General features: G+C 33.2%; 1 pseudogene across 1 annotated transcript; it reads left to right on the forward strand.

The window, feature by feature from the left end:
• Positions 1–1,110: 1,110 nt before the first annotated feature.
• On the forward strand, positions 1,111–11,115 carry LOC145675564 (calmodulin pseudogene; annotated as a pseudogene). Its single transcript, XR_014129155.1, has 2 exons — positions 1,111–1,244; positions 9,940–11,115. The product of XR_014129155.1 is annotated as a calmodulin pseudogene (transcript).
• The last annotated feature ends 1,070 nt before the right edge of the window (positions 11,116–12,185 follow it).

Here is a 12,185-nt window from a genome sequence, read left to right on the forward strand (position 1 = left end):
GATAAAAACCATCTAGGGTCCAAATCCTAATAACCCCCCAAAAATGAAAGAAATTGGTTCAGCCGTATTAGCGTGATGAGCGGACAAAGGATTTTGTACGTTCTCTTTTATATATATAGATTGTTTTATTATTTTGGTCTCCTCCTGGGGGGCACTCTCAGAGTTCCGGAGGTAGTGCCCCCTAAAAAACATATCTGGAAGAAACACTGGACATAAGTTGAGGACGTACCGCGTACCGGTATTACGATCGTAGTGGAGGATATCGAGCAGTATGGGATGCTGCGGAGTGAATGTATATAAACACAGTACAACGGATACAATGCATTGTTACAATATGAACTCTGAAGAGTGATTTTTTTAAATAAATAAATAATATAATATAAGCAAACAAATGATAAATTATATTTATCACAATGTGTATACAGCGCTATTCCTTCTCCACAGAGTTAATTGCTATCTATGTTTCTTCCAAAAATCACATATTATTAATTCTAAGCATATTGGGCGGATGTCCTTTTAAAGAAATAAAACTTTTCAATTGGTCGTTTCACACACGGTAAACACAATAAATAATTGGTTTGGCGGTGACTGTGGAACTGATAACATCTCTTAGTGTGGGCTGTGAAAAGGAAAGGAATGGAGTGGAAATTTCGTACTATACATTTCATATACATCTTTTCATTCATTAGCACTAACACATGCATACATCCGAAAATATCTGACACTATTTCATCACACTCATTGTTCACTTTTTTCCCAATTTTCTACCCTAACCATTTGGGTAACTGGCCCTCTTCTACCGCTGGAAATTCTTTCCTGATTTTGACACATTCCTAAATATGACAATAATTAAATTTCTAGATTTTGACATTATCTATTACCTATCTTGACATAATTGCATTATCTTTCTACTTGTTATCAATTACTTTATTTTATGATTCAAGCAATACGACTAGATGGTCAGCCAACAAAGGCAAATGACAGTATTTCTGCCATTTGCAATATTTTTACTATTTATCAAACAAATAATTCAATTTCTTACATTCATAACTCTATTTGAATACACTTTTAGCACATTTGAATACTATGTCTGGTGCACCTAATTAACACCGATAATGGTAAAGAAAATAAAGCCGTTCGGCTATGTGATCTGTGTCTGTGAGTGCGTTTTATATTTAATCACTAATGAGATTAATACCTTATAAGAAGTAAATTAATAACTCGTTTTCATATAAAATAAATAAGTAAGTATGTACATAAGTTAAAATAAATAAGTACATAAGTTAAAATTTATATCCAATTCTTTAGATGTAAACCTTGTTAATACGCAGAATCTAATTACCATAATGTATTTACATGTGCGACGACATCAATATTAGTAGCTTAATTATAAGAATAATGACAGTTCAAAGGATTGAGTATAGTCCGCTCCCCCCAGTGATTTTTAACGAATCATAGTGATTCTAACTATTCATACTAGTTCATAATGAATCGGAATTGCATGTTATAAAGATTTAAGATGTAAATCTTGCGGTAAGGAAGCTTTAGTATAAGTAATAGTAGTAGTAGTAGCGGTAGTAGTAGTAGTAGTGCTAGTAGCAGTAGTAGTAGTAGTTAGTATCAATAGCAGTAGTAGTAGTGGTAGTTAGTAGCAATAGTAGTAGTAGTAGTAGGAATGGGTTAGAAGCCCCGCAGGGGTTGGTTGGGTTCTGTTCTCGATATAAGTAGTAGTAGTAGTAGTAGTAGTAGCAATAGCAGTAGTAGTAGCAGTAGTAGTAGTAGTGACTCTTCTAGTTCCGGTGACAAAGAACTGGGGGGAGCGGGCTATACACAAGCCGTTCACACTTAAAAACACGTTTAAAAGTGAGGTTTCAAAAAATAGCATCAAGATATGGCATTAAATATTTCTGTATCCTATCACGTAGTCTAACATATATGCAGTTTTACTATGCGGATCCATAGTATAAGTAGTAGTAGTAATAGGAACGCGTTCCAAGCTCCACGGGGGTTTGTTGGATTCTGTTCTATGGATGCGTTCGGAAGTTGGACGTCCGTTTCTAGAAAAAAATAATGAAAATTTAGCGGAAGAAATAAATAATTTGCTTGTTTGTGTGCTTAATAATGTATAAGGAGAGCGAAGATTCTGTTTATATATATATATATATATATATAAACGATTCTAAACATGGAACTATGTAGTAAGCGGAGGGAATTACTTGGTGCAAGGTTACAGGATTATGGGTATGTAATGAGCATTTGTTCTGTTAACATGGCTGGTGATAATAAGGAAAATCTATTAAAAGTAAACGTCATGGCTGAATAAATCTAATAATAAATTGTAAAAAATGCGGTAAGCAAATAACTGTAAAGAAACGTGGAGAAAGTTATACTTTTCAATGCAACGGTAAAATAACCAATATGACGACAAGGTTCTAGAACACAGGTCTCCCTTCCCATTTAAATCTAATAAAGACAGAAAACAAAGTGCAATGCGGTGCTCTAACCCGCCTTCACTCGCTAACACTCGCTCGCCAATACTATGTGAATTAAATATTGGACTTCGATACAGAAAGGAACCATTTATTACACTTTTTGCCAAAAACTAGGAGGATGACCAACTTCGGAATAAATGCCCTGTTCTCGAAATAAAATGGGCAAATTAAAAACTTTACCAATTTTTTTCGTACATTTTACAATCTGCGAATCCGAAAATGCTACTCTTACTAGCGAGTTTATACGATCATTTCTTCAGGTTATGTTTAAAAACACAACTCGGAATCATGTTGAATGTGGTTGTTGAAAAATTATAATTTTTCATTAGTTATCTTCTTATGCTTCTCCACAGTATTTGGTTGAGTTGAGTTTCAGTTTAACATCTCTGAGCAGCAAGGCTATATGAGGCGGGACCTACTGATTAACGTGGGATCCGAACCACATGAGCTTCCGCCGGGAATCAAACGGATCTCTCACGCCAAAGAAGCGTATGCTATTCGCTTAGCCACGAAGGAGCTCTCCACAGTATTTGCAATGAGCGACATAACAATACCACACTTGACAAAGATGAAGTTGAAATTGGCACCAGAATATTCTATAAAAATTAAAATTATTTCAGTAATTATCTACATTCTCTTGCAAAATAGCTGCACTGGGCTACATGACAATATTCCATCTGAGACAGGAAAAAATCAGGATGGCCACCAGAAATAATTGTTGAAAAATAAGGACTATGTTTAGATATTTAGATGAGCGGACCAAAAGTAGGTAAAAGCTAGATCTACAGGAGAATGGGTTTAAGTAATGGAAGTGTAATTGATTTGTGTCTCATTTAAGAATGGAATAAAAGTATATTTTGTAGAAATCAGAAATGTTGTAGAGAGTATATGTACTTACCGGAAGCGTGTGTAAGGGAACATGCATAAAATGATGAAAATAGTTAGCTCTAAAATGATCTAACCAACCAAATCTAGTCTTAACAGAAATTTGCGAAATTGTAACTTTTTTTTTTTTGAGGAAAAGGCTGCCCCCCTTCAACTAAACATTGGCCAAAACTAAAAAAAAAAAAAAAAAAAAAAAATCGTGCAAGTCCTAATTTTACAATGACTAGAACATGAAATGGAATCTTAACATTTACTTGTATCTTCAGTTAATGTATTGTAAAGAAATACGTTTTGAGCCTGGAAACAGAGATAACATCCTTTCCTTTAAATTACGAGGAGACAAACTGCTCTCATGTTGAGCCCGCGCTGGTTCAGTGGTACAGCTTTCACCTCTAGTGCATGGGCCCCCTATGCCGATGTTTTTTCGGGATTTTCCCGTTTCATCCTAATTACTTCATTCCACTATTTCATTCATTCTTATCATCACTGCCTCATTTTTACCTACGCAGCATAACCATGGAACATGAAACAATTTTTTGAGATCCGCATGCTGTCTGCTCTATTGTACTTGCTTATAAACACAAGTTTCTGTTCGCAAAAGATAGAGTCCAAGATTCGAAGGACAACCCTTCTCCATTTCAAGTTCTCGACTCTGTTCTCACATAATCAAGAGATATCTAAAAATACACTTAGAAAATAGTGAAAATTTTCTCGAGAATAATATCAAATAGGCTTATGTTTAGAAGGAAATGCCGTCATAACGAAGTGAACGAAAATTGTCCACTAAACATGATAAAAAGACCATCTAAAGAATTCAATATTTCGTTTGGAACGGAGAAAAAGGTTCAGATATAACCTCTGACTCTACTGTTCCTTCTAAAAATTTAAAAAAAAACTGCTAATTGATCAAAGTTCCTTAGACCTTATTTTAAAAATATGTCTGTAGAAACATGTTAACCGAGAATATTTATAGGCAATCTACTGTCTACCTACCTCCTATTTTAAAATCTGATGAAGATAGGAAATAAGTTTCTTCAAGCCTCTTAGTCGGAATAATTAAAAGCATGTATTGTGATGATGCTAGCAAATTTCTGAATCACACTGGAAAAAGAAAACACAATACAAGAACCTATCGTCATCTTACGTAATTCTTGAACTTTCGAATAGTGTTTCTCCTTGCATGCATTTTTAGGTTTCTTATTTATCTTCATACTTGAATTTACATTTATTATTTACTAAGAACAGATAACTCTTAAAATTATCAAAGACATTTCGGGATGAGGGGGAGTGGGCTCTAAACACGCCCTTATCCATATTTATTGCTCCAGTCACTGTGATTTCTTTACGTGATTCTTCAAATGAATTGTAATCGGAGCAGTGAATCGGAACATTGTAACGTATGTCTCATAAACTCTAATGGTACCCTGAGAATGAGAGAAACAAATTACTGACATTATAGAGCATTGAATTGGCGAATTATATTAATTTAAGGAATTAATCCGCAAAATTCTAGATCGCTAATTCTAAGATCTTAGACCTATATAATATTAAGCGCAACTAACTACAGGTCCCCTTTTAATTAAGATTATACTTATTGCCAGAACATGGTTAATGAATTGTTTGTGACAAAATTGAGGTTAATAAGACATATGTATGATGATAGTGATATTGAACAAACTTAGTTGTTCATTTAGTACTATGCTTAGTTTACTTCCTGAGTTTGTTTTATTTCTACTTATTTATCTTTTAAATATGTCCATATACTACTGCATTCTTTTTTTTTGGGGGGGGGTAGAATATATTATTGACGACAACGAAATTCTATCTATCAAATTAATTTGCGATCTTCGTAGTGCACATTATTTTCCAAAATATGAAAGTACCACATTCGATTGATTTATGCATCCCCATGTTTTATTTCTACAAATTTTCGTGTGTTGTTTCGTAGTTTCACCCAAATCAATTGTGTCACTAAAGAAAAGTTAAAGATCGTTTTGTTCAACAAAAATTTCCATTCAAATTTGTCTGTTTTACGTAGATTTCTTTTAAAACCTTATTTTGTTATGCTGTTGGTCTAGCTCAGTCGAATAAAAAGAAGAAATAGGCAATGACTTTAGCGTATTGGAGTTACTACTACGGTATGCACCCAGTGACTCAGTATAATGAAAGAAATTTTGTTACGACGGACTCCTCTTTGAATCCAACACAATGGTGTAGCCAGTAAGTTGTGCATGGGTGCAGACATTACATTTTTAGGAGAATCAGGCTTTCTACGTATTAAAAGCAAACCTGTCTTTCAGAAGGAGTAATACCTCACCGTACAAACGTACACGTTATCATTACTTAACAGGCAAATTCTGACCAAAGCATATATTAACTAATAAATAATAGCGTTACAGTTTCGGCAAATTAACTTTGCCTTCATCAGACACATTATGAAATACAATTTCTAAGATTACAGCTTATATACTTCTTAAAATGAGAGGAGGTCATTCCATGAACCAATCATACTCGTCCTTTCCTTTAACAATTTTTGATTAATACATATGCAACTTTTAATGATATGGAATGACCTCCTCTCATTTTAAGAAGTATATAAGCTGTAATCTTAGAAATTGTATTTCATAATATGTCTGATGAAGGCAAAGTTAATTTGCCGAAACTGTAACGCTATTATTTATTAGTTAATATGTGCTTTGGTCTGAATTTGTCTGTTAATTTATACAAGAAGTTCCAAAGCTAGAATGAGTGGTATTATCATTACTTTTAACAAAAGAGACACTGACCAAAGCTTAAAACTTTACTTTATTTTAAATTATAATTTGTAACTGTTTCGGATATCTAGCATATCCTTCTTCAGACACGATCAAAATTAATGAAAATACAGACATATATATAAGTGTCTGAAGAAGGATATGCTAGATATCCGAAACAGTTACAAATTATAATTTAAAATAAAGTAAAGTTTTAAGCTTTGGTCAGTGTCTCTTTTGTTAAATCAATTAACCCAAAGCCATGAATAGTCTTATTATCATTACTGTATTACATTTTCCATATTCTACCTTTTTGAAGCATGTATTCTGACAGTGCGTGAAGTTAGAATCACAGGTTGCAGGAAACGTTTCAATAAACCATTTTATTGGGAAATGAAAATTCATTTGTATGATTTAGCGTTCCAATGAGTAAATGAAAAAAAAATAATTTAAAATAAATAAAAATATTCAAGAAAATATAAGATTAAACCCAGATATTGTTACAAACAACTATTTTATAATAATAAATTCGTAACTGTGGTAAATGACAATATAGGTAAATGACAATAACAAAGTGGATGGTTAATTATTTAAATAATTTTAACATATGAACATTGTTTTTTAAAAGAATTTTATATTTAACTTTATATTATAAACATTGTTCATTTACTGTAACTATTAAAGAAGTTTAATAAATAGCCTACATGTCAAACGACTCCAATTTTTAAAAGGGAAAATATTTTAAGTTAGAAGATGGATGATTAATGAAAGTGGTTGATCGTGAAATTCTTTTCTGTGCTCTCCCACCGGGAATCGAACCCAGGGTCATGTGCGCCAAAAGCACACGTGATAGCCACTAATTCGGCATGGAGGGTGTTGTTTTGCGGGTAGAAGAATATAGTTTGAGTGTATTTGCTTCCCTTTGTGGCTATACCACTAATCAAACCATGAACATTTAGTAGAAGCACATTTCCTACCATTGACTCCATATTTGATGTTTACTAAATATTATATTATCAAATCTGTCACACTTATACTATTATTTCAAATTGTACAAAATTCCTACAATAATTCATAGTGCAGTAACTGTTTCTACATTGAGAAAGGCACATTTCCCACGGTATAATGTAGTTCCCTCCTCCCCCACCAAATCTATTTCCAGACAAGTACGCCATAACCCACATCATGGATTTTCTTGTGGCACACCGTCTATTCATGTGGTTCGCAACTCATGTAAAACTGTGTCTCATTTCGACTCGGTACTGGAAACCAACGTTGAACTTGTGTTGAAACACAAAAAATTAGAGTAATATTCCAACGAAAAATTGTGAGAAATGTTATAGAGGAACTGAATGGTTTATGGAACACTAGTTTTGCTTCCGCAAATAAGTTGGTAAATTTTCACTTGAAATAACTATTTTGTACAGGTTTACGAGGAATCTAATAGTCTCTAATAAGCTGAAGTTAGACAAATACTTAAAAAAAAAAAAAAACACTAAAAATGTGAGAGGAGATAAATGGTTTAGGTTTGGAATAGTAGGGGGACACTGAATACTAGTATTGCCTAGAAGACAAGGAATTTATCATCTCCAAGACCGGAGTTAACCTGATTGGACCGATTTGCTTCCAATCAGGCTCCGTGCTAGAGTGTAACATACTTTCGGATTGTCAAATACATACAAGAACACATTGCAATATACGATTTTCTTAACAATTCTAGTAAGTGTGGCATCCGGAGGAAGACGTTTCTCCAAGTTGGAACTGATTAAAACTTCAGATCATCAACTCTGCCAGAACGTTTGAAAAGATTGGCAATTTTGTCCATTGACAGGAGTTTGAACATAGAGAAAATTTCAAAAGTCTTTGTGAAGAAAAAAGCAAGAGAAATATCTTTAAAATAAAAAGCAATAATAAAGTCACTTATTTATGGTTTATGAGCGTTTAAATATTTTATTTTAAAAAATCAATCATTTAATGGTCACTGAAACAAGTAGTAGTGTAACGCTGTACTTTTCAGAAGTGATATACAAATATTGTTAATCACTTGTAGGTTTACATGTATCCAATTCTATATTAAAATGTAGATTACATCTGTTTGGTCTATTAAGTTCCATGTATTTTTTAAGCGTACGCTTTGATTGTTTTCCAGTCTATTACAAAGCTATAAAGTCTATAATAGACTTAACCAACATTTCTTAACTACTGTACAGGTTGCATAAAAGCTGTGGTATATTTTATATCTTAAAGTTGCCATTGCTCGTGATGGACCATATTGTCTAACTTGGAAGAGAAAATCTCTATCTGTCTATTGCGGAAAGCAAAATTCAGACATTCGCTTTCATTTAATTATACTATCGGATTGGAGTAATAGACAGACGGATGTAGTAACACTACAATCTTAAAAGTCCCACTTTGTAATTCTATTTTTTAAAATAAAAAAAAAAAACTCCATAGAACCGAGATGTGTAACAAAAATTGTTTATGGATCAAATTAACTCGAATATCTTAATTCCGGTGCAACCCACTAGCACACGAAAAGATAAAAATATGCACTTACGGTATACCAAATATATACGAGCACAGAACCTCCGATATTCCATTGTCTCGTTTTGATTTTTCACAAATATAGATAACAGATATTTATTATAACAAAGACGAAGGCTCTATAAGTAATTTTAGATCCATCATCTGTCTTCAGTTGAGATTTGCATTTGATTTGATTTTGGGTTTAGCGTCCTTTGCAGACTGAGGCTATACGAGACGTGGAGCTACAGCTTCATGTGGAATCCGAATCACATGAGCTCCCACAGGTTCTCTCACACCAAAGGCGTGTACTCCAACCGCTAAGTCACGAGGATTCTGAGCTTCACAATTTATTTAGTGTGCATCTGCGGGGGGAGAGGGGAATGAGCACCACCGCCTACCACCATCATATAAGTGTTGTAAAAATCTTTTGTCAAGAAAAATATACTTAAGTTCGTGTGTGAACCAGATTTCTACAAGTTTACAACTTACAAGTTAAGTTTCCAAATTACAGAAAAGTTGTGTTAATTGATTTTCTAAAGAAGTAAAAATGTATTTAAATTGATTCGTGAAACTGTAACTGAGTTCAAATCCTGAATTTAATGGCTTAATTAGGAAACCAAAAGCTTCAACACCATAATATTTCATACGTTTGTATAGCAAGTCAAGATCAACAACCTCGCCAAGTTTGATCCAAATCGAATGCGTTTAGTTGAACTCGTACAATGTGAATATATAGGGTCCTTAATTTTTCAGGAAAAAATCAATGAAGGACGAAAGTGGATGTTCATTGACGATTGTGTGTAAGTTTAAGTCACAGGCGTCAACACTTTTCTTTTTTGCTCCTTTCAAATGTAATCCGCCAACGATATTAAAGCATAAGACACTTTAGTCATTCCGCCATTATCATCCATATCATCATTGACTATTTTAGCTTTAGTCGAGAATTGTGGGATGTTAAACTCAAAAATAAAAACAAACACAGTTATCTCTAAGAGAAATCAGTTGACTAGTACAAAACAATGCTTGACACAATATGGTAATACAGCAGTCGATTTTGTGCGCTCGTGGTATATCTTTTAAACCACGACCACACACAAGCTCTTTGCTTGTGTTCTTCCGGTCGCCTTGACATGTAATCTGTACAACTTTAACCAATCCTGCTCCTCTTTAAGCTATTACTCGTCCATTTATACTTTAATTTTTTTATTATTTATTCATATATTTGCAGTGCATTGTCTTAGTCGTTCTTTTCACAGTTATACATAATTACTTTTTATTTGCAGCCTTTTCTGTGAATCAAAGTAAGAACACTGAAATGGATGAAGAAGAGGTTGGTGATACGATTTTTGAAAATCTACAAGACGAAGAAGGCAAAGAAGAAGTAAAGTGGGAAAGGGGAGTAGACGTGCTACGATGTAAAGAAGTACCTGAAGTCGATGAAGAAATTTGTGCTCCTCCTCAACGGATAGAAGAATGTGAGAGTTTTGATATCACTTTATTTCAAAAACCAGAAACTCCTCCCCCACCAGAAATACCGTCCAACTTAACAGCTGAACAAGTTGAAGAGTTTGAAGAATCTCTAGCAATGTACGACCGGGAAGGGATAGGGAAAGTTCCTCTAGAAATTTTCGAAATCATACTTCAATATCTGGGTCAGATGCCGTCAAAAGAGCATCTTCAAGACATGTACGAGGAGTTAGATCCCAACTCAGAAGGTTTCATCGATTTTTATTGTTATCTTGAGATGATGGCCCGAGCACTGAGAAAATTGGACGATTCCGAAACTATCCGTGAGGCTTTCAGGTATTTTGACAAGGAGAAAAATGGTCTTCTTTCTGAGAAAGACATGAGATTTTATTTGACTAATTATTGCATGAAAATGGCCGATCAAGAGGTTGATGATATGATTGAACAAGCAGGAGGACTAGATGAAAACAGAAATTTTAATTATGATAAAATAGTTGAGTTGTTGACTTCAAAATAGGGATGATGTGGGCTATTGTAATAAAAGAAATAAGCGATAAAGCAAGGAACATATTGAACTAACTTTGATTACAATTTGTAATTTAAATTTCATGAATAAGTGTTTCTGTTTGCGCTAGTAATAATTGTTTCGTAAACAACGTGTGCTTTTTGAAATGCTTACTGGTAGATAAATATAGAATCAATTGAGAATTTTAGTGCATCTTTAAAGCTTTACAATATCTTAGTAAAATTAAAACATCATTAATGGAACTTGATTTCGATTTTCACATTCAAAGTAATCTATAGAAACCATATTAACTGTGTTGACATGTATTCTTGTAGAATACAATGTTTTTTTAATGAGAGAATAAGAAACATCACTGGTTTTGGTGGAAACAATATCTGCAGTACCAATGTTAAAATTGTATGTACGGTCTGTTGCTACTTTTGTAGCTATGTCTAGAAAACTGAAATAAAAAGGAAAGCTTTCTTTACGCAGATTCATTACTGAAACACTAAGTAGTAGATCTATAAATTCCGCTTGCAATAAAGAGATTGAATTTGTTCTTCCGACGTCAATCCGTGTCTATAACATTTCTTGCCGTATCTTACAATTTTTGTATTATATTACAGTGAATTTTGAAACCGGAAATTGTACTAGTTTTCCCTACTGTACACTGTTAAAAATACTTTCTTAAATCTGAGAAGCCGTTTCTTATCTGTGCACCGAGCATATCCTTTCTTAGAAACAAGAATTTGAAACTCTCATTAATGAGAATGAAGGAAACTAGATGAGATTTTATAAAGCGAAACGAGAAAATATACTATTGTTTTCGTTATGAATAAGAATTGCCAAATCTTATTTCTAAGAAAATATTGTCTCGGGGCACAAATAAGAAAGGGTTTCTCAAATTTAAGAAATTATTTTTAACAACGTAACGTATCTAAATAAAAATTAACACGTCCGGTACAAAGTCAGAGACTCACACAAAATAATTGCATATTAGTTCAATGAGTGATTTGTGCCTTCTGTAGGTTAGTATATGAATAGCTTGTTCTCTTGCATAAAACATTGAATAGAATTATTCAACATCCAACCTTAATATAATTTTGAACAAAAAGTCAACAGAAATATAGTGCTTTCAAAAGTCAACAAGTGTTCAAAATGGACTCATGCAAAATGTCGTTCAAATCACGAAGTTAATAGAATTTTAAATAAGTGCTAATAAACTTCCAAATGTTCCAGTATTTTGTTTAAATTTCACTATAATAACAGTATATTTACAATTCTACGAAAATTGAACATTTCAGCTTACCATAATCTTCACAAATTGGGTCGATCAAATACATCACCATATTGATTAGATATGCTTCTCTCGGTACCTTCCAGTCTAATTCCGCATTATATAACTCTCACTACAATATTCAGTGAATTATATTCACAAATTGTTAAATATTTGCTCCATATGAATGCCTCAAGCGATAAACTCTGTATTATAATACCACTGTTCCACCCAAAAATAAATATATAAATAAGTAAATAAATAGGGGGTCTAAATAAATA

The sequence above is a fragment of the Thermobia domestica genome, chromosome 2 (genome assembly GCF_964235325.1).
Source record: "Thermobia domestica chromosome 2, izTheDome1.hap1.1, whole genome shotgun sequence".
NCBI lineage: Eukaryota > Metazoa > Arthropoda > Insecta > Zygentoma > Lepismatidae > Thermobia > Thermobia domestica.